We start from the raw sequence: 22,483 nt of genomic DNA on the forward strand, positions 1-22,483 counted from the left end.
GGAACTCCTCTGGGAAGCAGTGTTTCTAGCCTCCTCCTTCTAACCTCGCCGTCAAGCTGACTTTTCATCTGGCCTGGGCTGGGAGCAGAGCAGAGGGTGCCCAGAGTGGGATGGACCTCTTTGGCCTGTGAGAACCAGTGGGCCATGGGAAGAACAGCTGGGCTGGGGACCAGTGATGCAGGCCTGCCTGGTTACTAAAACGAGTGGCAGCTCTGGCTCATTTGCATGTCAGGACTCTTTTACATAAATCTGCATGTCAAGCTAGAGGCCCTGGAGCCAGGTAATGCAAAATGATGCAAAATAAATTAATCAGTGTGCCCTGCTGCAGGTGTAAGCCAGCCCTGTCTTCCAACTGCCAGCGCAAATCCCTTTGGGCTGATTTCCTTACAGGGTAGGGGGTGGAGAGTGGGGCATGGGCAGGGTGCTGGCCCACAGTGGGCAGACAGTGTTTCCCCAGGCTGTGGAAGGCCCCAGGGGCCGCCTGTTGTCCAGCCTGGCTCCAGAATGGCCCTGAGAGAGGATGGACCCTGACGGCTGGAGATGGCTGTGAAGCCAGCCAGCCTGGACCACGGCCTCATCCAGGCCCTGGATACTCAGACTCCAGAGCTGGGGAAAAGGTGGGTGCAGGCTATACCTCATCCAGGGGGAAAATTGAGGTGCAGGGAGTGGAGGAGGGATTATTCCAAGGCTGCCCGGCTCCTCGTGGTGGGTCTGGCTCAGAAGCCTGCACTTCAAGCCCTCAGTAAGCAGCCTCCCTGCTCCTCACCACTGGCCAGAAGTGGGTGAATTTTACTGCTCCATTTGAGGGCTCAGAGGTGACAGTCTGACCTTCTTCTCCAGCCCAGCCTTTGGGAGCACTGCTCCGTTCTAACCACCTCAGGAGACCCCTCAGGCCTCCCTGACCCAGACATTGAGTCCTGCTCCTCCTTTAGGAAGAGGCAGCATGTGAAAGAGATGGTGGCCATTCTCCCTCTGTGTTCTCCAGCCTCTGTGAAGCGTGACTTCTTGGCTCCCCTCTGGACTGGGAAATGACACAGAAGCCCCAAGGCTTCTGAGAGGAGACCCCTTCATATGAAAGGGGGATGAAGGGCAGGGTCACTAGCACCAGAGCCTGACCCATCCTCAGCTCTGTTTCTCCTCCAAAGGCCAAGGTGAACTAGCCTTGGGAGCCCCAACACTCCCAGAGACCTCGCACCCCCTCCAGAAACAACCTGCAGGTTGGTCAAAGGAGAGCCACGGCAAATCATATTTGTACCAACTATGGCTGCTCTCCTTCTCCTCTGCTGCAGGAATCTGGCCAATAGGGCTCCATCCCGCCATTGGAGAGTGCAGACCAACTGCGCCATGACGGCCACCTCAGGGGGCAGGGCATCCAGTGGTTAAAAGCAGGATCTTTGGAATGAGCCACATCTCTGTCTGTGTTCTGCTGCTACGATTACCAGCTGTGTGACCCAGGGCAAGGCACCTGGCCTTTCTGAGCCTAGTTTTCTCATCTGTAAAATACGGGTGGTTTTACTTCCTACCTCATAGGGTTATTAGGAGGCTTAAAGAAGACAAAGCGTGCACAGCACCTGGGGCAGAGTAAGCATCTATCTATAAATGCTGGCCATTACTACCACAGGCAAATACAAGCAGTCCAGTCTAGGGCAGAGGAAAGGGGAGGGGAAGCAGAAGAAAGTCCACCTGGAACCCTTTGTCTGCCTTGGCTTTCCCTGTGCTCTCCCTTCAATTTATTCTCCACATTTGCACCAGAGGCAACATTCTGAGACACAAATGCTGTCATGCCACTTCCTGGCGTTAGACCTTTTCTGACTCCCTATTGCTTTTCGGATAGAGCCCAAGTTCCCTGACTTGGTTTTACAAGGCTTCTGCTTATCTCTGAGTCTCACATCTCACCTTCTTGTAACCTAAAGTCAGGCCTGTGGTTACTCAGACACACACATCTGTGCTCACCTTCAGGCCTCTGCACGGCTGGTCCTGACTCCAGCTACTCACCTCTTCTCTTAGCTTAGAAGTTGTCTTCTCCAGGACACTCCCACCCTCTGGCTAAGGTTGGAAAGAGGAATATAAGGGGCTCCTCGCCCCTGGGGGATTTCCCCTGAGAGGTCTAAGCAGTAAGGTTGTCCAAGATCATCTAGTGACTTCGCCTTTGGCAGAGGAGAAACCTGGGTTCCCAGAGGGAAGGGGCTTCCCACCCACCCCTCTGCATACTTGGGCAAATCAGTGACCCTCCAATCAGTGACTCCTCCTCTGACACCAAGGGCCTCTCATTCTAATTCATCTGCATTTAATCATTTAATCACTTCTACAAAGGGAGAATGAATAAACAGAAAAGACTTGGGGACCCAAGGGAATGAATTCCAAGCCCCAGTAGAGACCATGAGGGATTACGTATTTGGGGGCAACGGCTATTTTATAGCACCCCTCGAGTATCCCCATGGGGGAGTTCATCTCCTTTTACCTTTTCGTAGAATTCTGGTCTGCGTCATCTGCCCAGTGAGCAGGGCCTGTGACCAGATGAGACCCAGTCAAGGCCACCATGGGAGCATGAAAAGCACCCAGGATCAGGAATCAGAAGACTTGAGTTCAAGTTCCACCTGCTAGCTGTGCAAATGGGCAAATCACTTAACCTCTGCACCCCAGTCTCCTCAACTGTAAAAAGGGTTAGTAACAGGTCTCACCAGGCTGTGGTGAGGCTCATGTGAGGTGATGGATGTGAAAGTGCCTTCTAAACAGTTCGACACTCAACATGCTTTTTTAATGAGACGGGACAAGCCCAGGAAGGTTCTGATCAGAAACCAGGCTTTAATGTCCACAGTCGATTGCTAACCCACCCTGTGCTCCTGTTCACATTCTGTGCCTAATCTGTTAGGGACTGAAAGGTGCTGGGCTTATAAATATTTGTTCCTTATGGCCAGACTTTCCTGGGTTTTATCAGCCTGGCTGATAAGATAATCCTGCCCTGTGGGGTGAGCTCTGGCACCTGGCGTTCTGCATTGCAGGTGACCTCTCAGACCTAACTTTTTAATACCTAGCAAGGCAGTACATCGGCTCTCAAATTACAGGCTGGAGGTGGAGGGGCTGTCTAAAGGGGCCTCTGAAATTAATTCTCTTTGTTTCTGAATCTGATGTCTAGAGCTGACCAGAGACTCCAAATTAACACCTTTCATGCCAGATGGTGACTGGGTCTCCACTGGCTCCACTAAGCTCAGAACCAAAATGGTTTTGAAAAGACTTGAAGTGAGCACCCTTCTCCTTTAATTAAGTGCGAAATCTCCGTATCTGTTTCAGCCTTTGAAAAGTGAAACCCAGGAAGGCAGCTTCCCCAGGCAGAGAGGAGAGGTGTGCAGAATTAATATTCCATCTCGATTTTTCCTGTGTAATTTAATAAGTTGACTAAGCTTATCAGGGGGACCCGGGCTGCATTTAGCCACTGGGTGAGCCAGACTCCTGCCGCCTCACTTTCCCAGTCAACAAAGCTCACATTAGAGCGGTTGACTGGTCAGGCGAGGTGAGTCAGGGTTAAGGTGAAGAGCTGGGACCAGGCTCACCTTGCTCAGTCACATGTTACCATTTGGCAACCCGTCCCTCCTCCCTCAAACATGCTAGCCGGATCCTTGATCCTCACGGAATCCTGGGTGCAGCCTGAACCACACCTGTCCTCCCAGGCGTTGTCCCTCCGGTCCCAGATGGGCCCACTGCCTTCCGCCACCCCAGCCTCAGGTGAGACTGATCGGAGCAAGGTATGGACTTGCTACGTATTAAAAAACAAACAAAAAAAGAACTACTTGGGGACTGCCCCAGCCCTGTACCTCCAGGAAGAAAGACAATTGCCTGGCCTAGCTGAGACTTGACCTCCAGCAGGCCCTGCTCCCCACCCTCCCTCCCACCCCCTTTCTCTCCCTCTTCTGCAGGGCTGGAGGGCAACCCCAGGGCTGCTTCTCTCTGGAGTTTCTCTCTCCCTCAAGGAATCTGATTCACAAAAGTAAAATTCTCACAGAAAACTCCAGAATCCCTAGAAAGAAATCCTTGGAACCCAGTGTGGGAAATATTACTCCCTCTGGGTATTTGTCTCTTTTTGAACACCTTCTGAGCGTCTGCTCATCTCCACAAGAAGTACATGGAGGTGGGAAGGGGGGAGATACCAATATAGCATGTTCTCCCCGTAATACTAGAACTCTAGAGCTAGAAGAGATTTCAGAGATCAACTAATGCAACCCCTCTTTTTTACAGGATAGTCTGAGGTTCAAGGAGGAAAACTGGTCTGTCCAGTGAGTTCTAATAACTAAGGCAGGGCCGGGGGGTATTTAGTTCTGGCTGCCCCAGTAGGGTAGTCTATCACGTTCCAGGGGTTTAAAGCAGGGGCTCTGGACTTGGATGGACCTGAGTTCAAAGTCTGGCTCAGCTTGAGATTTGGCAAGTATTTAAAGCTTCTGTTGGCCTCAGTTTCATCATTTGTAGAATGGGGATAATAGTGATCACCTCACAGGATCAATACATGAGATAATGTGTGTCAGTGTCTGACACGCATTACATTAGCACATAAGCTCCCTGAAGGCAAAGGCTTGGTTTCACCTACTGCTGTAACCTCAGAGCCTAGAACATGCCCTGCCCAGAGCAGCAGTCAATAAATACCTATTGAGTGGATGAATGCAGCATATGGTTCTTACATTATTGCCCAGAGTATTTTCTTATGCAGCTTCAATCCCCGTTTCTTCTCTTCTCCTGGACACCTTTCTCTGCCTACTCCTTGTAGCAGTGTGGATTGTACATGAACATTCCTGCACACACACCCACACCTGCACGTCCCTGTGCCGCTCTGCTGCTGTCTGTCCTGTGTCTCTTCTTACCTGTAGGGGGAGAAGGGAACCATGAGGCTGAATCCAATCCTTACTTTCCTACCCAACACCCCCCTGCCCCACCCCCACCACTGCCATCCCATTGGGTGATCACATTCTTGCCCCTATGTACCTGAAATCCTGCCCCCCCCCCCCATAATAACCTTGGTGTCGCCTAGCAAGCCAGGGGTGGTTTAAAAAAAAAATCACCACCAGTTTTTGCTTTCCAAGGAGGGCTGCCCACTTATTTTTGTTTTGTCTGATTCAAAACTGACTGACCCAATTCCCCTCTGCTCTGACAAATAGGGACCCTCACCAAAGAAGGAAACAGAGCCAGAGTGAGAAGAGAGCAGGTCGGAGGCTTTCTGGAGACTTCTACGTTTCCCATTAGAGCACAGACAGCTGGACAGTTCTCTCCTGGGTTCAGGCCTGGAGTTTCAGGAAAACACAAAGACTCAGAGACGTGCCTTCATTTGAGTCATTTGGGTGGAGTTGCTGTCTTTATCTGTGTTATCTTCCCCATTTCCCTCTGCTTCCGAGCTGGAAGCAGTGAGCAGAGAGTGGGAATACCTATCTGCTTTCTCCTGCCTTTGGAGTCTAGGACACTGAGGCAAGATACAGAGAAAACGCTACAGTTCCTCTCAAATCCTGCTTTGTCCCCTTTCCACCCCCTGCCCCCGCCCCCTGCATTTAGGGATTTCATTCATTTTGAATTAGTGATCATCTTGAGGAGGAAAATGCAGGAAACTGATAGATTATAATACAGTGTAAATAACTCAACCCTGCAAATTAACATAGGCCCACAAACCTGGACCTGAAAGAAGCAGACCACAAGCATGGAAGAATGTGTCTAATAGTAGCAAATAACCATAACAACAAATAAGGTCTATGGTCTGCCAGGGACTGGATTGGTGTGACCAAAAGACAAATGGTAAAGTCTGTAGGGGTTGGGTGTTTGTTTGTGCGCTCCCTTGATGTGTATGACCAAAGAACAGATTCCGTTTGCTTTCACCTTCTTTTTAATAACTGAACAAGGGTCTCCGTTTATTAAATTAATGGAAATGTTGGCTCTGTGCAGGTAAGTAGTTTCCATCCTTTTGAGGTTGGCCTCCCCCTGCTTGAACTTAGATCTTACTAGGCACAGTGCCTGATGCCAGTAAGTGTCCCGTACCCCTGCCACTGCCCACCAGCCAAGCAGAGAGGCCAGGCAGGGTGGTCCACCCAGTGGGGCTCCAGTGGGCTAAAGCAGGGGGCAAGGAACAACTCTTACCACAATTATGGGCGCTGGATGTACCTACCCCATTGAGAATGCGCCATGCACATCAAGTTCAACAAACTGATGCAGAGGTCTATTATGAACTAAATTCCATGCCCTGCCCACCCCTAATTTGTAGGTTGAAATCCAATCCCTAATATGATGGTATCAGGAGGTGGGGCCTTTGGAAGGTGAATGGGTCATGAGGATGGAGCCCTCATGAATGGGATTAGTGCCCTCAGAAAAAAGACCTTGGAGAGCTCTCTCACCCCTCTGCCACATGAAGACACAGGGAGAAGACAGCCATCTTCAAAACAGGAAATGGGACCTCACCAGACACTGAATCAGCTGGTCCTTTGGTTTTGGATTTCCCAGCCTCCAGAACTGTGAGAAGTAACGGTTGCTTAAGCTACCTAGTCTATGGTGGTGTTGTTAGAGCAGCTCCAATGGACTAAGACAGAGTCTCAGAGCATTACAGGAGCAAGAAAGAGTCTGAGGTGGTTGTGAGGGCTGGAGTGCATAGCAGGGAGTCACAGAGCTGGGGAGGTTCTCCCCTAGCCTGGGACTTAACCCCAAGAAGCTTGCTTCTGCTTGGGCCACAGGAGCCACATAAAAACCCTGCTTTCTCATTAGTTCAGGGTCTACAGCTCGGTTCTGCCCCAGACATTGGTTCCCACTTGGTCCTGTTAGATATGAGCCCATCAGCCCACTCAAATGAGGGACGCGGAAACTCAGCACAGTGAAGCGAGGCTTTAATCAATGTGTTGCAAGAGCAGGTGTCTGATGGACAAGCACACTCAGGGCAGTTACAGCAGATAATTTATCTCCTACCATGAAAGTCCCTCCCCTGGTTCCTCATTGGCTGAGAACTACAGAGGTTACAGCCGTACCTGGAAGCCGTCTATGCCCATATAAGGCAAAAAGTAGTTTGATTGGAACAAGTGTACATTCCCTGAGGTGACCCAGGGATTTTCAGTCCCTCCTCCCTTTGTTCTTTTGCATACGCTCATTGCAAATCCTGCAAAAATAAGCCCACGAAATGGAGAGGGGAAGAAGAACCAGGAAGTGAAGTGTCTAAAGGTTGGGGGCTCCATTTTGGTGGGGGGGGGAGTTGTACATTCTTCCAATAGGTTGTAAACCTACTGTTAACTAGACAGCACGGCTTCTATTTGGTATTTCTGAAAATGAATCATCTCCCTTACTTCTCACAGTCCCAGGCTGTCTCTCAGTTCAGCTTTCCAGGCTTGCCGTACCTGGGACTTGGCAGCCTGGTTCCATTTCTGCTTCATGACTGTCTTGGAAATCCCATAACCTCAGTCACCAACAATTACCCTCTAAGCACCAAAATCTACCTCAGACCCTACATCCAACTCAAGTGTCTGGGATGCCACAACATGCCAGACTCCTAGTGGGGGTAGGGAGGGGGCTTGTGGGGAAGAAGGAGTGGATCAAGATGGGCAAGGAGGAGAATGGTTTGGGTGAATATTAGGAAGAGAGTTAAAAATACACTCCTGTGCCATGTGGCACGAGTGGGTTGGGTTCTTTAAAGGGCTACTGGAGTGAGATTGAAACATTAAATTGATTTCCAACACCCTTTGGCATAAGCAGAGAGTCCCTGCTGTGAACCCCAATGATGTGGCCTCCATCTGATTCTTTTGGCTTTTAGGTGTGACCTCCAAGGAATGACAGAAGGGAATGATTTTTGAGCTGAGAAGAATGTATTCAAACTCCATGCAGTGTTGCGAAAGGTCTTTTTTTGTTAGCTCTGTTTTTGCTCTGAGAAGGTCTTTTTTTTTTTTTTTTTTTTTTTCTTTTTACTTCTGGAGGTCTTGATGCTTACAGCAATCACCTGGCTTTTTCTGGTCTGGAAGTCGTATCTGTCTCCTCACCAAGGGCCTTGCTTCCACTTCATAACATCCTCCATTTCAACTCTCCATACTTGTCAGCAGAGGATACACACGTAGGAAACAATCAGATCTATGAACCAAGCTATCAATATTTGCCTTCCTGCCCCGTCATGGATCATAGGCTCTGACGCAGAAGTGATGCTGTAAGAGTCTGCCTGGTTACCCCACTCACCTCCCCAGAAAGTGCACGCTGGTCATTCATGTTGATCCAAACAGAAAACAGCCCTTTGACGTCACCCTAGCTTTGCCTCCTCTTTCTCCACAAGCCCAACCTTGGAAAATTTCCTATTCGGCTTTAAAAAAAAATGAATGATAACCTGAATGGAAACAGAGATAGCCTATTTATCAGAATTTCATACGATACAAAATGGAATCACTAAAAATAGGGTAAAGAAGTAAGGTTCCAAGTCAACCTCGACAGGAATCGACTTTAACAAGATGACATTTACTAGTGGTCAATGAAAAGTGCCCCCAAAATAGCACAGCTATATAATTTCAGAGTTTGAAAGATAGAACTAACAGAGCTACACATTGACCTGCAAGCTCAGTAGGAGTCAAGGGCACAACGTGACTCTCAAAAAACCTAAAGCAAGTTTAGGCTGCATCATCAGAAATGTCAAGAACAAGAGAAGGAGGTGATGATCCCGTTCTTCTCGGCTCTGCTGGGCCACACCTGACGTGTTGTGTTTCCCTTCTGACACCACTCCAGGATGAACACTGACAAAAACTATCTTGCATTAGAGGAGTGGAAACAGGAAGACAAAGAATCTGGAAACTATAACAAGTGAGGACCATGAAAGAACGAAGGAAGTTTAACACCAAAGAGGAAAAAGATTTAAGGGGGCCTGAAAGCTGTTTTTCAAGTATGTTAACGACTAACCTGTACACAGGAGATAAAGCTTCCCTGTCCCCAACTCTAAGGACAAAGTAGGTCCTCTGAATTGGGGAGCTAAATTTCAGTCTGGCCTGAAGAAGAATTTTCATTCCCAACTGTGAGAATTGTCCAAAGCTAGGATGGTCTGCCGGATGAGGTAATGATTCCCCATTACTTGAGGTATTCAGGCAAAAGCTGGAGGTTCACATATGAGGGATGCTAAAGAGAGAATTGTCGTATTCGTCCGAGGAGTAGTTCTGATCCTTTCAATTCACAGCCACTCTGACTCCAGGGATTGTTATTATAATTTATTATACTGTCCCCTACATGAAAGTATCAAATTCCCTTTGTTAATGCAATAAAGCTGATGAATTTCGGAAAGGTTTCCCAGTTCTTTTCAGACTCAGTTTTAAAATTTCAGACAAAGAGGGCGCCTGGGTGACTCAGTGGGTTAAGTGTCCAACTTTCGCTTGGGTCATGATCTCACGGTTCATGGGTTCGAGCCCAGCCATTGGTCTCTGTGCTGACAGCTCAGAGCCTGGACCCTGCTTTGGATTCTGTGTCTCCCTCTCTCTCTGTCCCTCCCCCACTCACACTCTGTCTCTCTCTCTCTCTCTCTCTCTCTCTCTCAAAAATAAGTAAACATTAAAACATTTTTTAATAAAAAAATTAAAAAAATAAAATTTCAGATAAAGAGCACAGACTCTGGAGACGACTGCCTGGGTTCAAATCTGGCTCTGTTACTTATTAGCTGTGTGACCTTGGACAAGTCACTTAACTTCTCTGGGCCTCAATTTCATCATCTATGAAATAGGGATAATAATAGTACCTGCCCCAGAGGGACATGACGGGGATTAAATAAAGTAGTATTTGAAAAGCACTCAGAACACTGCCGGCATATAGTAAGGACTGTGTTTGTTTAAAAAAATAATGTAAAATGGCTGAAAACAAAGAACAGGAATGGTCTCAAATTTAACAAACAGTTCACGGATGTCTTCCTCCTTTACCGACCATCACTAGCAGCTCTAGCTGTAAAATAGCCCAGAGCCCAGAGGTGGCAAAAAAAAAAAAAAAAAAAAAAAAAAGAAAAATCAGTCTCCCTAAGCTCTCAGGGGGGAAGCAAAAGCTTCCTGCTATTGGCTTACGGTAACCTCTGAAAAGGCCTGTGTGTTTAATGACGCCAGCTTATCCCTACCTCCCCCACCCCTCCTCTCCCTTGGAGTTGCTAGGAGGCCAGGGGTGTGCTGCATTGTAATAAAGCAGTGCCTGGGGACGGCGGGGGCCAGAGCATGTTAGATATACAGGGTCTGTCCGCAGGAGCTTAATATCCTCTTACTGGAATAACTATTGTCCCAGCTTCTCGACAAATACCAACCATCATTAATAAAAGGACTAATAAAAGCATTTATTGCGCGCAGGCAATGGCCTTGCTTTTTCTAGCTCCAGGGCCTTGGCAGAGGCAGCTGTTGAGGATGAGGGCTGGAAAAGCGAGACTCCCACTGCAGCCAGGGGATCAGCCCCCGCTCCCAGCCCCGACCCAGCACCCTTCCCAAGGGGTGGGCAGCCAGAACAGTGAGAGACTGGAACATGAAGATAATGCCTCATGAAGGCATCAGACTCCTGGGTCCTTTTTGGTGGCAAATATGGGGTGGTGATGCCTAAAGAAAAAATTCTTATTATGACATACTTTCAAGACGCTTAAAGCACACCATCTTGCAAGATTATTAACCCCATCTTACTGAGAGGAAAACGAGGTACAGAGGGATTTAGGGGCTCATACAGCCTCACGGTGTATGGCATCCTTGCCAGAACTAAAGCTGGGCTGCAATATTCTTGACTCCCAAATCCAGGACCGTTCTGAAATTGAAAGAGGGCGAGGCCATATCTATCTGTGTCCACCTCCGAAGGGGGATCAGTGAATGCTGGGCACATCATCACTGCTTCTCTAAATTATTATTGTTGTTATTATAATAACTAGTGGGTAGAGTTGAGTGGGTGGTGGATACCAGATAATTACCAAGACCCCAAAATTAAAGTGTGGAGTCTTTACTTTTCCACGGCTGCTCAAAGATGAAAATGAAAGCTGGCCTCCAGGGATCCCTGGGAAGAGCCCTAATCTTGAGATAGAGTGAGTCCAGAAGAGGCAGGCAATGGAGAAAGGCCAGGCCCAAAGGCTTAGGAAGCCAGCCGTGGAGACCCTGGGATTATTGAGTGTGGTGGGCACAGTTGCACGGGAGGCCGAGGAGGCACAGTCAACAACCTGGGTTCAAATTCTGACCCTGCCACTCTTTTGCTGCTCGACCATGGGAGCTCTGTGAACTTCAGGTACCTCATCCTTAAAATGGAATAATAATCATCCCTCACCCTAGGGATGTTGTAAATAAGGATTAGAGGATAGACTCTAGAACTACAAAAAGGAAGGGGAAGGTTCTTTCCCCTTCTGGGCCTAGAGCTTTGCCGGTGTCTTTTTCTCAGGTCTACCCTGGAGAACAACTCTGGCTTCAGTTTCCCCCTATTGGAGACAGGGCAATAAAACCCCTGCCCTCAGCTCCTCCCTGCCCCCCAGGGTTGTCAGATGGATGGAGGAGATACCACCCTGGGAGCAAAGGTGGGAGTTAATAATAGCACCCTGGATCTCTGTTATTATTGTCATTATTCGGGCTCTGTCCAGTAAGCAGCAGGGACCCGGGTGACTCACTGTCTGCACGCTGCAGCCCTCGTCAGCCTGTTGGGACTTGCCTGCCTGCCAGGATGCCTTCACCCAAGAGGCCTCCACCTCTTTCCCAGCTCCTGTTGGCAGTTCATGGTCTTCCATCGCTGGATGGGAAGGGAGCGTGGGGGGGTGACCTTTGGGAATCGAGTACCCAGCTCCCGTCCCATTAGCTGCAGCGCTGCCTGACATCAACAGCCACAAGATGAGCCTAGGGTAGGGTGGGGTGGTAGGAGCAGGAGCGTCTAAATGTTGCAAGGTTCAAGCCATCAACTCCTGGAGAGATCTCCTGATTCCTGTGCAGTAGCCCTGAGGAGGGCAGGGACCAGGGAGAGAGGGGTTCAAGAGAGAGGGCGCCCAGGCCTCAGTCTGACCCTGTGACGGCCCTCCCAGGTGGGGTGGGGTGGAGACATGATATGAGGGGCAAGTCCCTGCCCACCTCCAGGGGACGTGCTCTGTGTGTGTGGCAAAGTTCTGGCATAAGGAGCTGCCTAGAAACTATGGGTCCATCAAGGATGGTTCTTAAATGCTGTAACCCAAATACCGGGGTTCTAAACTCTCAACAACTGCTGGAGTAGAGAAAGAGAACTGGGGTGCTTCTGACAGCTACACAACAACCCCCCACTTGCAAGCACTCTATAAATGTGAACTGAACATCTGTGACTCGCCCGCACACACCCCTGCAGTTTCGTGGCGAGGACACAGCTAATCATAGCTGGTGTTTGGGGGAGAAAGAGGGATTTTGCCACAAGCTCCATGACAGACTGTCTCCCTCCCTCTCCAGAATGTTAAAGAAAGTATGACTGGCTGGGAGGTGGATGAGAGGGAGTTTCTGTCTCCCTGAGGATTGGCGTTGCCTGGGAGAAGAGCACACCTCCCAGAAGGCCATGAAGGTCAGGGCCGATCCCCTGGTTCCTGCTCAGCAATCACAGCAGGAAGACCAGAGCTGGAATCCCTATGCTCTATCAGTGATATGTGCTTTGGTTTCGTTTAGGTTTCTTTTAAAGCTGGAAGGGACCCAATTATAGGACATCTAGTTATATCCCTCACTCTTTACATGAGAAAACTGAAGTCTGGAAAGGCTGAAATGACTTGTCCGAAGTCGTTTGGGGTCTTAGACACACAGCTGTAGCCCTGACTCCACAGCCAGTATGCTTTCTATGGACTCCTCTAAATCCATGTTGAGTCCCTGGAAAACCACAGCAACAGCCACCCGTCAGTGAACGTCTAATATGTGCCAGCTACTAGATTAGCTGGTTTTGTGTATATAGTTCGAGACAGAAAGTAGAGGGGTGAAGGGGAGGATGGAAAATGATGCTACACAGGTAATTCGAGGCCCGCCTGAGCAAGGTCTTACTGCCAGGCTAAGGAGGGCACCGCTCGAGAGTTTTAGCTTTGGATGTCTGCTTTGGAAGGACTCTGCGATTCTCATTCCTAGCTTATTGATACATATTCTACCTCTGATTTGGCCTGACTCCCCCACCCTCCCCCCAACTCTCCACATTGGCCTGGGCACCTGTGAATGTGTTTGTCCACCTGCAGTTCTAATTAGGCCCTCCGGGGAGTCTCACACCAACCACCAGCTGTGGTCACAACCTCCAGCTCTTCATCTCTGCACAGGAACTTTCTCGGCACTCCTCTGGTGTTCCCCTCGTTACTGGATGTTAATGGAGTCTTTACCCCTTGGCATTCGGCTTGGTCAGGCTTGGTCAGATGGCCCCTTCGGTGGGGTGTGTGTGGAATCCCCCGCTGGGCCGTGGAACCGCAACAACCCCTTTCCTGTCCCTGTTCCGGTCCCAGCTCTTGGCCCACCTCAGGCCAAGCTCTGCCCCCATCAAAACTAAAACTACCCAGCCCCAACTCCCACCCTAGGACGTTTTCAATCTTCCTTTTAGAGCAACATGCCTTCTCTGCTTTCTTCCTGGTTGGCTTTTCAGTTCACCCTACTCTGGGGGTGCCTGGAATACAGTGGCATGCTTAGTTCTTCCAAAGTTGAGAGGAGATCCTTGCCCCCATGTATATTTTCATTTTCAACTCAGATAATCATCCCCAAGGAAGCTTCCTGAAAGAAAAGACAGATGATTCATTTTGGAGCCTGACAGTTTTGAACACTGGCTGTGTGACCTTTGGCAAATTGTTTCCCTTCTCTGAGCTCCTGTTTCCTCATCTGTAAAATGGGGACACCAGCCCTCACTGCACAGGGATTAAAAGATGTAACACGCAAGACGCCAATCAAGGAATGGCTAAGTTCAGCTGAGAGCCTCAAGCAGGAAGGGACACATTCCTGTGCTTCCTCTTAGAACCGGTACCTTTAGCTTCTAGGACCTAGGGGGAAAAAACATAAACAAAATAGAATGCATTCGACCAGGGCTTTGAGCTGTTGCAAATGACTCAGTAGTGAAATGGGACGGAGCCCACCCTTTGAAAGGTTCCCCAGGCCTCTGCCACCCAGAGGAAGATGTGTCCTTCCTGCTCCAAAGGGAATGAAGAACTCCAGCCAAAAGCCAAAGCCATCCTCCACAGCCAGGCAGACAGGTGGCTCTCGGGCTGACCTTTGCCAGGCCCGGTAAGCAACATAGTTTCATTGTTCCACCCGGCTGCAGAGCTGGTTGGTGGAGTTGGCTTAGAGAAGGATATTTTGTATTTGGCTTTTGGAATGACTAATGAATGAGCTGTCTCCACTGCGGGAGAATTATGCCACTTAAGCAAAACCCAGCCCGGCTGGTCGGCTCAGAGATAGCTAATAGGAAATGCCTGTCAGAACACTGACGCTTCAAAGCCAAATATATTCTCACTGTGTTCTCTGTTTGCTAAGTTTACTTTATGCAAAATATAACTCAGCTGAAAATATGTCGATGGCAGAAAGCTTGCTCCTTCCCTCGGTAAGAAATTGTGACGACAAAGAGGAGAGCGGCTCCTTGTTAACCCTACTGGTCCTGTCAGGCTGAAGAATAGTCAGACTGTTGGCGTGGCCAAAGAGCACATACCTCCACTCGACAGAAAGTCTGCACCAGTAATGGGCCCATAGCAACGAGAGTCCTCAAAATAGAGGCAAGTGTCCTCCCACGAGGCTTCCAGACAACGAGAACAGAGGGAGTGTGGGCAACATGAGCACAAACCGCCATTTTGTCAAGCTGCAAGGGCCAAAAAGGACCCACAGGGCACATTTGAATTTTTGCCCTTAAGTGGTCTTACCTGCCAATGCCCACTCCCCAGAGGTGAGGTGCAAAGTCCTCCAACCAAGAAGCAACCGAGGAAAATCAACAAACTCCAGAACCCCAAACTGGGTGGCAGTGCTTTGGGAACGGAGTTGATGCTGAAGCAACCAATCTGTGGGAAGAGGATGGGATGGGGAGTCAAGGCGTTTCTACTTCTTCTCCCTATGTGACCTTGCAGGACACACTTCCTTTCTTCTGGCCTTGGCTTCACCATCTATACATGGAGAGACTGGACCAGCTCAGCAATTCCTAGGGTCACACTGACTTCCCACTGTCTATGGTACAGGATAGAAGAGAGGCAGGAGGGGTGCCTGGGTGGCTCAGTTGGTTAAGCATTCAACTTCAGCTCAGGTCATGATCTCACGATTCGTGGGTTCAAGCCCTGCATCGGACTCTGTGCTGAGAGCTCAGAGCCTGGAGCCTGCTTCAGATTCTGTGTCCCCCTGTCTCTCTGACCCTCCGCCTCTCACACTCTGTCTCTCTCTGTCTCTCAAAAATGAATAAATATTAAAACAAACAAACACACAAAAAGACGAGAGGCAGGAGTGAGGTAACAGGACCCACTTCTCCATGCTCCAACCCTCTCCCTCTCTCAAGGATTGCCATGGGTTGCCATGAGGAATCGCGTATAAAGACAGGATCATCCTTATAGAGATAGCTAGGATTTCTCAACACCTGAAGTGGGAAAGATTCTTTGAAGCCACGACCAGAGACATTAGTATACGGAGAGGCCTTGCTGAGGAGGAGCAAAGACATAGGGGCTCCTACAGCCTCTGACCTGGAAACACCCTACTCCTAGAGGGCCACAGCCACCAAGCCACTCGGTGGCAGCTCGGTTTCCCTTCCCAAACATCCTCCCCAGATAAGAGGTCTGGCCCTGCCTCATGAAAGGCGTTGTATTTACTCCTTTGGGATCAAAGTGAGAACGGAGCCTAAGGAAATTTGGGCTTCCCAGAAAGACCTGGAGAAAGCGTAGCATGGAGCACCTATAGCGTGCCAGGCAGTGGGGATGCGGATAGGAGTCAGACACAGCTTTGCTTTCAAACAGCTCGGTTTCGGGGCAAGACGGGTCCCCATTTGGGGAAACAAAGAATGCTGTGGGGTCAGTCACATGACTCAGACATCAAGCACATTAGAGGCTCAGAGAGGCAAAGCCCTTGGGCAAGCTGCTGAAAGTCTCTCTGCCTTGGTCCTCATCTGTAAAATGGGGACAATGGTGACCTACCTTAGAGGACCAGAGGCAATATAAATGCCTACCCTACCACCTGCCACATTTTAAATGCTCGATAAAAAGGAGTTACTATTTTTATTGCCACGGCTTAGAGGTGAGCTTCTCAACAGAATGGGTTCCAGGTGAGCAGGGACTCATCCATCCCTGTAGCCGCTGGAGCCAAGCCTGAGGTGTCTGGACCTCCCAGCTAGCTTTTCCTGGGCTGCCAGCCATTCCTCCATGTACCCCAATTTGCCACACAAACAGTGTCCTTTTCTTTGTGTGCAAAGAACCCTGGAAAGCCCTGCCTCATATCCTCAGAGAAAGCTCCAGAGCATATGAGGCCTTTGGTGAGGTGGGGAGAGGGGAGGGGGGTCTGCTGTAGTGGAATCCAGTAGAACAGCAAAAAACCTGGCACAAAGGGTACGTGGCAGTGAGTCTGGGAGCAGGAGGCAGCTGGAGGTCTCAGTGCCCCATACAATGTCTTGCATATGGGCCGCCGGCACAAATTATTAGTTGAGTGATTGATTCTGCTCTAAGTGGAGCAGAGTCCAAGTTGGAAGATGTTGAGAAAAAAAGGCTGGATAATGTCCCATCAAGGGCGGCAGGAGAAGTGACTGGACAGGGGTCATGAGGCAGGACCCAGGCCTGTGGGGACACGCTGAGGCTTTGGGGCATGTGCTCCTTGGGGACAGAGGGAGACAGGGGGCAGGAGTCAATGCACACAGACTCAGGCAGGCATCAAATGGCAGACAGGGCAGAATCAGCATTGAGCAGGTCAGCAGGGAGCTGGGACCCAGCAAGGAGCGTAAGCCAATGCCAAGAAAGCCCTGAGCCAGGCTCGGCCAAGAATAGGGACTGACCTGAGAATTTGGGGGTCCCAGGGCCACAGGGAAAGGTTGTCACTGGTGGATAGAAGCAGGGCAGCTATATGATGCCCAGGAAGCCAAGCAGAAGAGTTTGGACTCACTCGAGCCACCTTAGAAAGCCATGAAGTGCACAAGCAGGTTATCGTAGCCCATCAAGCTTGTGGGGAGATGGTGGGTGGTGAGAATCACACAGGGACCTCCACGCACACAGGTGAGGGCAGAGTTTGGGCTATGGAGGAAGCTAGGCCAAAGCGACTGACATGACTTCCAGGTTGGCCAGCAGCACCAAGCACCGTGCCCAGAGGGGCAAGCGGACATAGCTCACTTGGAGTTGAGCTGGTATGATGGTCCATTAGGCAGGTGGGGTAGACAGCATGAGTCCAGAGGCTGAAAGGCAGGGGCAAGCTGGTTTGGGGGCAGCTGGACCTCAGTGAGGAGAGGGAAGCAGTGTCAGCCAGCTCGTGCAAGAGCAGTGAAGCACATGCGCTCTGGGCTCAGACAACCCTGCTTTGCATCCCAGCTCCCTCACCTGAGTGGACATATGATTGGAGGCAGTATCCACATCTCTCAGGGTCCTTGTCTGCCCTTCACAGGCGTGAAGATCAAATAAGGTCATTTGTGGGGCTTCTGGCACGTGTAGATGCTCACAAACTTGTACCTGTTCTAACTATGATTATTAGCCCCTGAGGTTGTCAGCTTCCCAGGAAATGAAGAGGGATTTAGAGTTTTGATGGGTAGAATGTGGCATCAGCCCAGCCCCTGGGAGGAAGGGCAGCGAAGGGAAATTCACAAAGCCTCCAATCTCGGATGAACCCTGTTCAGATCCTCCCTCCCCCCAACCATCTGTGAATCCTGTAGCGAGTGATGTAATCTCTTCAAGCCTCAGTTTCCTCAAGTGTAACACAGATGTACTAATATCTGTCTTTTGAAGTTTTTATGACAATTAAATGTGATAATGTACGTGAAGCGCCTGACCCAGTGGGTGCTTAATAAATGGCTACCCTATCGATGAGGCTGATATGTGAGGGAGGTAAGAAAGGATGGGACCCCGGGGGCATATTGGGGCCCAGGACTCACCCCCTGCACCCTGGGGCTTGGATCTGTCACAGCAGAAAGATTTTTTTTCCTTGCAGATGCAGAAGCATCCAGAACTAGAGGGGAGCTCCACAGGAATGGACCCTGCCAATGCACTCTGATGCTCTGACAGGATTCCACCTGCCTGGACAGGATTGGCTCAGGAACCTGGGAAGCCATGTCTGACGGCGGAGGGTAGCGGTGGCTCCAGCTGGGAAGGACCCAAAAAAGAGAGATTAAGGGAGGGACTGGTAGAGGAAAGAGGTATTTTCTATTAGCATTCTGGGTCTTCAGTTCCCTTCTCTGTAAGATGAGAATAATCGTACCTGCCCCGCAGGGTCTGTGGTGACTCTTAAATTAGGTGACTGACACACAGAAATCCTGGCTGTCAGTAAATGTTCAATAAATGGGGCTGTTGTTAATAAGAACATTAATAACAAGGTGAATCTGGGAAATACTTTGCAGGAATAAATGACAAGACTTGGCGTCAGGGCGTGGGAAATAGCTTAGCTCACACGTGAACAAGTGTAATGTGATCGAGTATCTTCAGGGGTCAGAATTGGAATTCCCTGCTGGGAAAGAAGGCTTGGACTGGAGTGGGATGGGGCGTCCAGTCCCAGCAAAGGAGAATGCTGAAGTCACCTCAAGCCAGGATATACAGTGCCATTTAGGAAAAAAGCACTTGAGTTCATTCAGTCTCTGGGTTAAATGTTTCCACCTTTATTTTCTCCTAGATTCCCTCAGACAGCAGTTGGAAGGAATCCCCCAGGACCCCAGAGCCAGAGCCAGCATTGGACCCCAGGTAGTCCTTGGTCCCACACTCTGGGAGAAAGATCCTGGACCCAAAGAGTAGAACACAGCAAAATGGCTGCTCAGTGAACATCTTCCCTTTCCTATACTGAACAAAAACCTCAGTAGACACCTTACCTTTTCCCCTTTTAAGTGGCAGCCCCATTGTAAGCAAGGGGCTTGACAGGACACGACCCCAGATAGGAACTAAGGAAACCCTCCCACCAGCTCTCTTGCCAGGAATGAGCTGAAATTCTTGGAGAAGTCTCTGAGCCAAAATTCTCAGGGAGAAGACCCAGAAGACTGCCCATCAGGTGAGAAAACGTAGGCAAACTGTAATGTGCAAAATCACGAACCAGAAAATCATCCAGCAAGCCCGCATCCAGCTATGTCTTAATGAGGCAAACTCCAAAGAAGTTTTTCCTTTAATCTGGCATTTGAAACGAAATGCTGCTAAGAAGCCCCCACCTCACTCGCCCCACCCTTATATGTTGCCATGACTACCCAAGTTCTTAGAACATGAAAGAACTACCTCAGCATTTCCCTCCAAAACAAAAGAAAATTATTCCAGGTTTCTGGGCAGAGAACTCCAAGGAATGGGACCTGTTACTGGATAGCAGGTTCTTCAGAGTTACCAGTGATGAAATATGAGCCTCCGGGGACGGGGCCTTCAGAAAAGCTGGGGAAGGAAACTGGGGATGACGGGACCCCAGCGTTCGCCCCTGCTTGCAAAGCTGTACTCTGCCGTCATTGCTGGCTCCCTCCCCTCAGCTGGGCCTCATTTGCCCCTGCAATGAAGCGCATTAAAAGAAAACACATCCTCTCTCCAGATGGGAAGGGCAGGAGTTTGGAGGGGAGCAGGTCCTGGCTCAGTAGACCCCAGGGTTGCAGCAAAAAATGCTCTCTATGCCAGTTTGTTCCTGGAACAGGTGAAGTGAGGCCAACCTGTGGCATGATGAGGAAGCCCCTGCAAATCCCCCTTGAAAGCCCAAGGTCCTGCTAGTGAGGGCCAATCGAAGCCTTCCTGTGGATCCAGAAAGCCAAGCCAAGGAGACAGCTGGACAGCCAAACTGCCCCCTCCCATGCCTGAGCTTCAGGTGAAAACCCAGGGCATTGTCCTGACACCTCCTTCTTTCTCAACCACGACATCCGATTCTTCATCACATTTTGAGTCTACTGCCTAAAAGTTTCTAAAATCCATCCACTTCTTTTTCTCCCCAGTGCCCCTGACTTGGTTCAGGCCTCACTGTCTCTAGTCCAAAGAGATGCCTTCAAATCATCTGCACACCAGAGTCAGAGTGGCCATTTAAAAACGCAATTGTAATCACATCACCTCCCGCCCAAATTCTTCAGGGATCCCCTTGCCTTTGGGTTAAATTTCCAAACTCCTCAGAAGGGCACGGAAGGCCATTCGTGATGGCCCCCTTACTCCCTGCCCTAGCTTTAAAGAGTGTATTTTCCCAACTGGCGGTCTGCCCCCCTCCGGGACTTCACAAACAGTTCTCTACTTGGCGATGCCTTCCCTAACTCAGTACGGCCCCGTGTCTTCTGTTTGCTTCTCAGATGCACTCTCTGCCCCGCTCGGTGCCCCCAGAGACTGCCCTGCAGGATCACATCAACAAACCCCAGTGCCCTCTGGCTTCTGGTTGGGTTTGGCCAATAGGGAGCACCAGCAGAGATTCAAGGTTAGAAAAGAGTGAGGATAGGGCATTTAATGCCTCCCTGTAAGGTCGTATTAGGCTGGCTGGTCCCAGATGGAAGGTCACTCCTTCTTCCAAGGTGGCCTGTACTACACTGCGTCTTCCCAGAGTACAGTAGGCCCCCTCCCCACTTCTTCTGGACTAAAGGTGGTGATAACTCTGCTGCTGCTCCCCCTGGGTTTCTGTGCTACCTGTGACATTCCCCATCCCCTACCTACACCCTTGCAAATAACCCCTTTGTACACAAACCTTTCTCAAATTATCCCAACTAAGTGTGTTGGGATCCTAATATGGTCATCCTTTGTCTTTGCTAAATCATAACCTTTCCTCAGGACTAAACACAGTCAACACCTCCTCCAGGAAGGCTTCCCTCTTCTCCCCAGTCTGGGTCAGACCTGGGTTCCCAGAGCCTCTGTATAGTCCTTTGTCACAACTCTGTCCACACTTTATTGCAAAAGTCAGTCCTCTGTCCTAAATCTGAGCCTCTGGAGGGTGAGGACCATGTGTTGTTTGTTCATTCCTGCACCCCAGTAGCTGGCACAAAGCAAGAGCTCAGAAAATATTTGCTGAATGAAGAAATAAAGAAGCACAGAGTGAGACCCTGCCAAAGATCCATAAGAAACACAGAGCAGGGGTGCCTGGGTGGCTCAGTCGGTTAAGCAACTGACTTGCTCAGGTCAAGATCTCATGGTCCCTGAGTTTGAGCCCTGCATCAGGCTCCATGCTGACAGTGTAGAGCCTGCTTGGGATTCTCTCTCTCCCTCTCCCTCTGCCCCTCCCCCACTTGTGTGCACGTTCCTTCTCTCTCTCTCTCTCAAAATAAATAAATAAACTTTAAAAAAAATGAAAAGAAACAGCATCCCTTTGCGGGTTGCCCATGCTGTAGGAGCTGGCATCCCTGAGCCAGAGTCAGATCACAGACCAAAGGGCCCAAAGAAAGGCTGTTATTTAAAAACACCCACTTCCAGGGCCTGGAGCCCATGTCAATGACTATGGGGAGAGTGGAAAGATGCACTGGTTCCTATTTCAACAGCTGTGTTTCCTGGGCCGGGGGTGGAGGGGCGGTGGGGGAGAGTGACCAGCCTTCCTCAGCCCTGGGGAGACAGTGGAAGTGTCCACCCTTGAGCTGTCTGTCCTTGGGTGCCAACCCCTGGATAACTCATATCAACTTACTGAAATAAGTTATTAAAAGTCCAGGGGCTGTTCCAAAGGACCCCGCATCACTCTCCCCAAAATACCACCAAATCACTCACTCATTCATTCCCTCAACAAAGTTCATTAGCGGTCTGCTCTATGCAAAACACCCTTTGATTTACTCTGTAGAGATTCTACCAAAAAGGGAAAAGACATTTTTTCTTCCAGTCTGTGTCCCAAGCCCTGTAAGAGGCTTGGCAGGGTCAGAGGATGGACTTCCAGGTAGAAAGGCCTCAGTCACCTGGACAAATCAAGGCGAACGGGGCAGACACAGTGGGTGGAAGGCAGAATAGTGAACTGGAATAGTGAGAGGGCTCTAGAATATGTGTAACCTTGGACAAGTTACCTCACGTCTCTGTGCCTCAGTTTCCTCCCGTGCAACATGGTGGTCATAACACGAACAAACTCATAGAACTATTGTGAAAGTTAGATAAAACAAAATACCCTCCAGGAGGCTGCCTAGAGCAGAGGGGCCCAATCCTAGCTGACCTGATGCTCCCTTTTATAGCAAATATTTTATAGCAAATAAGACCATCTTTACTATGTTGAAATGAAATTTAGAGATAATATAACCCACCTACACACATAGTTTTTAAAAGAATAAATATATTGCTATAACTATAGGATAAAGAATGAAAAGGAAATAATTCAGAATAAGATAATATGCATTTTAATCTGTAAATGTTTGAGTATAACTACACTAGAAGATATAAGACGATTATACCCACTTATAATGAATAAGTTTGAACTTAAGTAAAAAACATTGACTGGAACATTATGGGTACTTCTTTGTAATTGATGTTCTGAAACAAAACTAAATAAGTGCTATATATTCATGCAGATAT

The 22,483-nt window shown here is 49.4% G+C and overlaps 1 long non-coding RNA gene across 1 annotated transcript; it reads left to right on the forward strand.

Moving 5' to 3' along the window:
• The first annotated feature begins 3,485 nt into the window (after nucleotides 1-3,485).
• LOC109275242 (uncharacterized) lies at nucleotides 3,486-9,255 on the forward strand. Its single transcript, XR_002084010.2, has 2 exons — nucleotides 3,486-3,743; nucleotides 7,760-9,255. It is a non-coding gene; the product is annotated as an uncharacterized LOC109275242 (long non-coding RNA).
• The last annotated feature ends 13,228 nt before the right edge of the window (nucleotides 9,256-22,483 follow it).

Source organism: Panthera pardus, unplaced genomic scaffold (genome assembly GCF_024362965.1).
Source record: "Panthera pardus isolate Hobbes unplaced genomic scaffold, ASM2436296v1 HiC_scaffold_16, whole genome shotgun sequence".
Taxonomy (NCBI): Eukaryota; Metazoa; Chordata; class Mammalia; order Carnivora; family Felidae; genus Panthera; species Panthera pardus.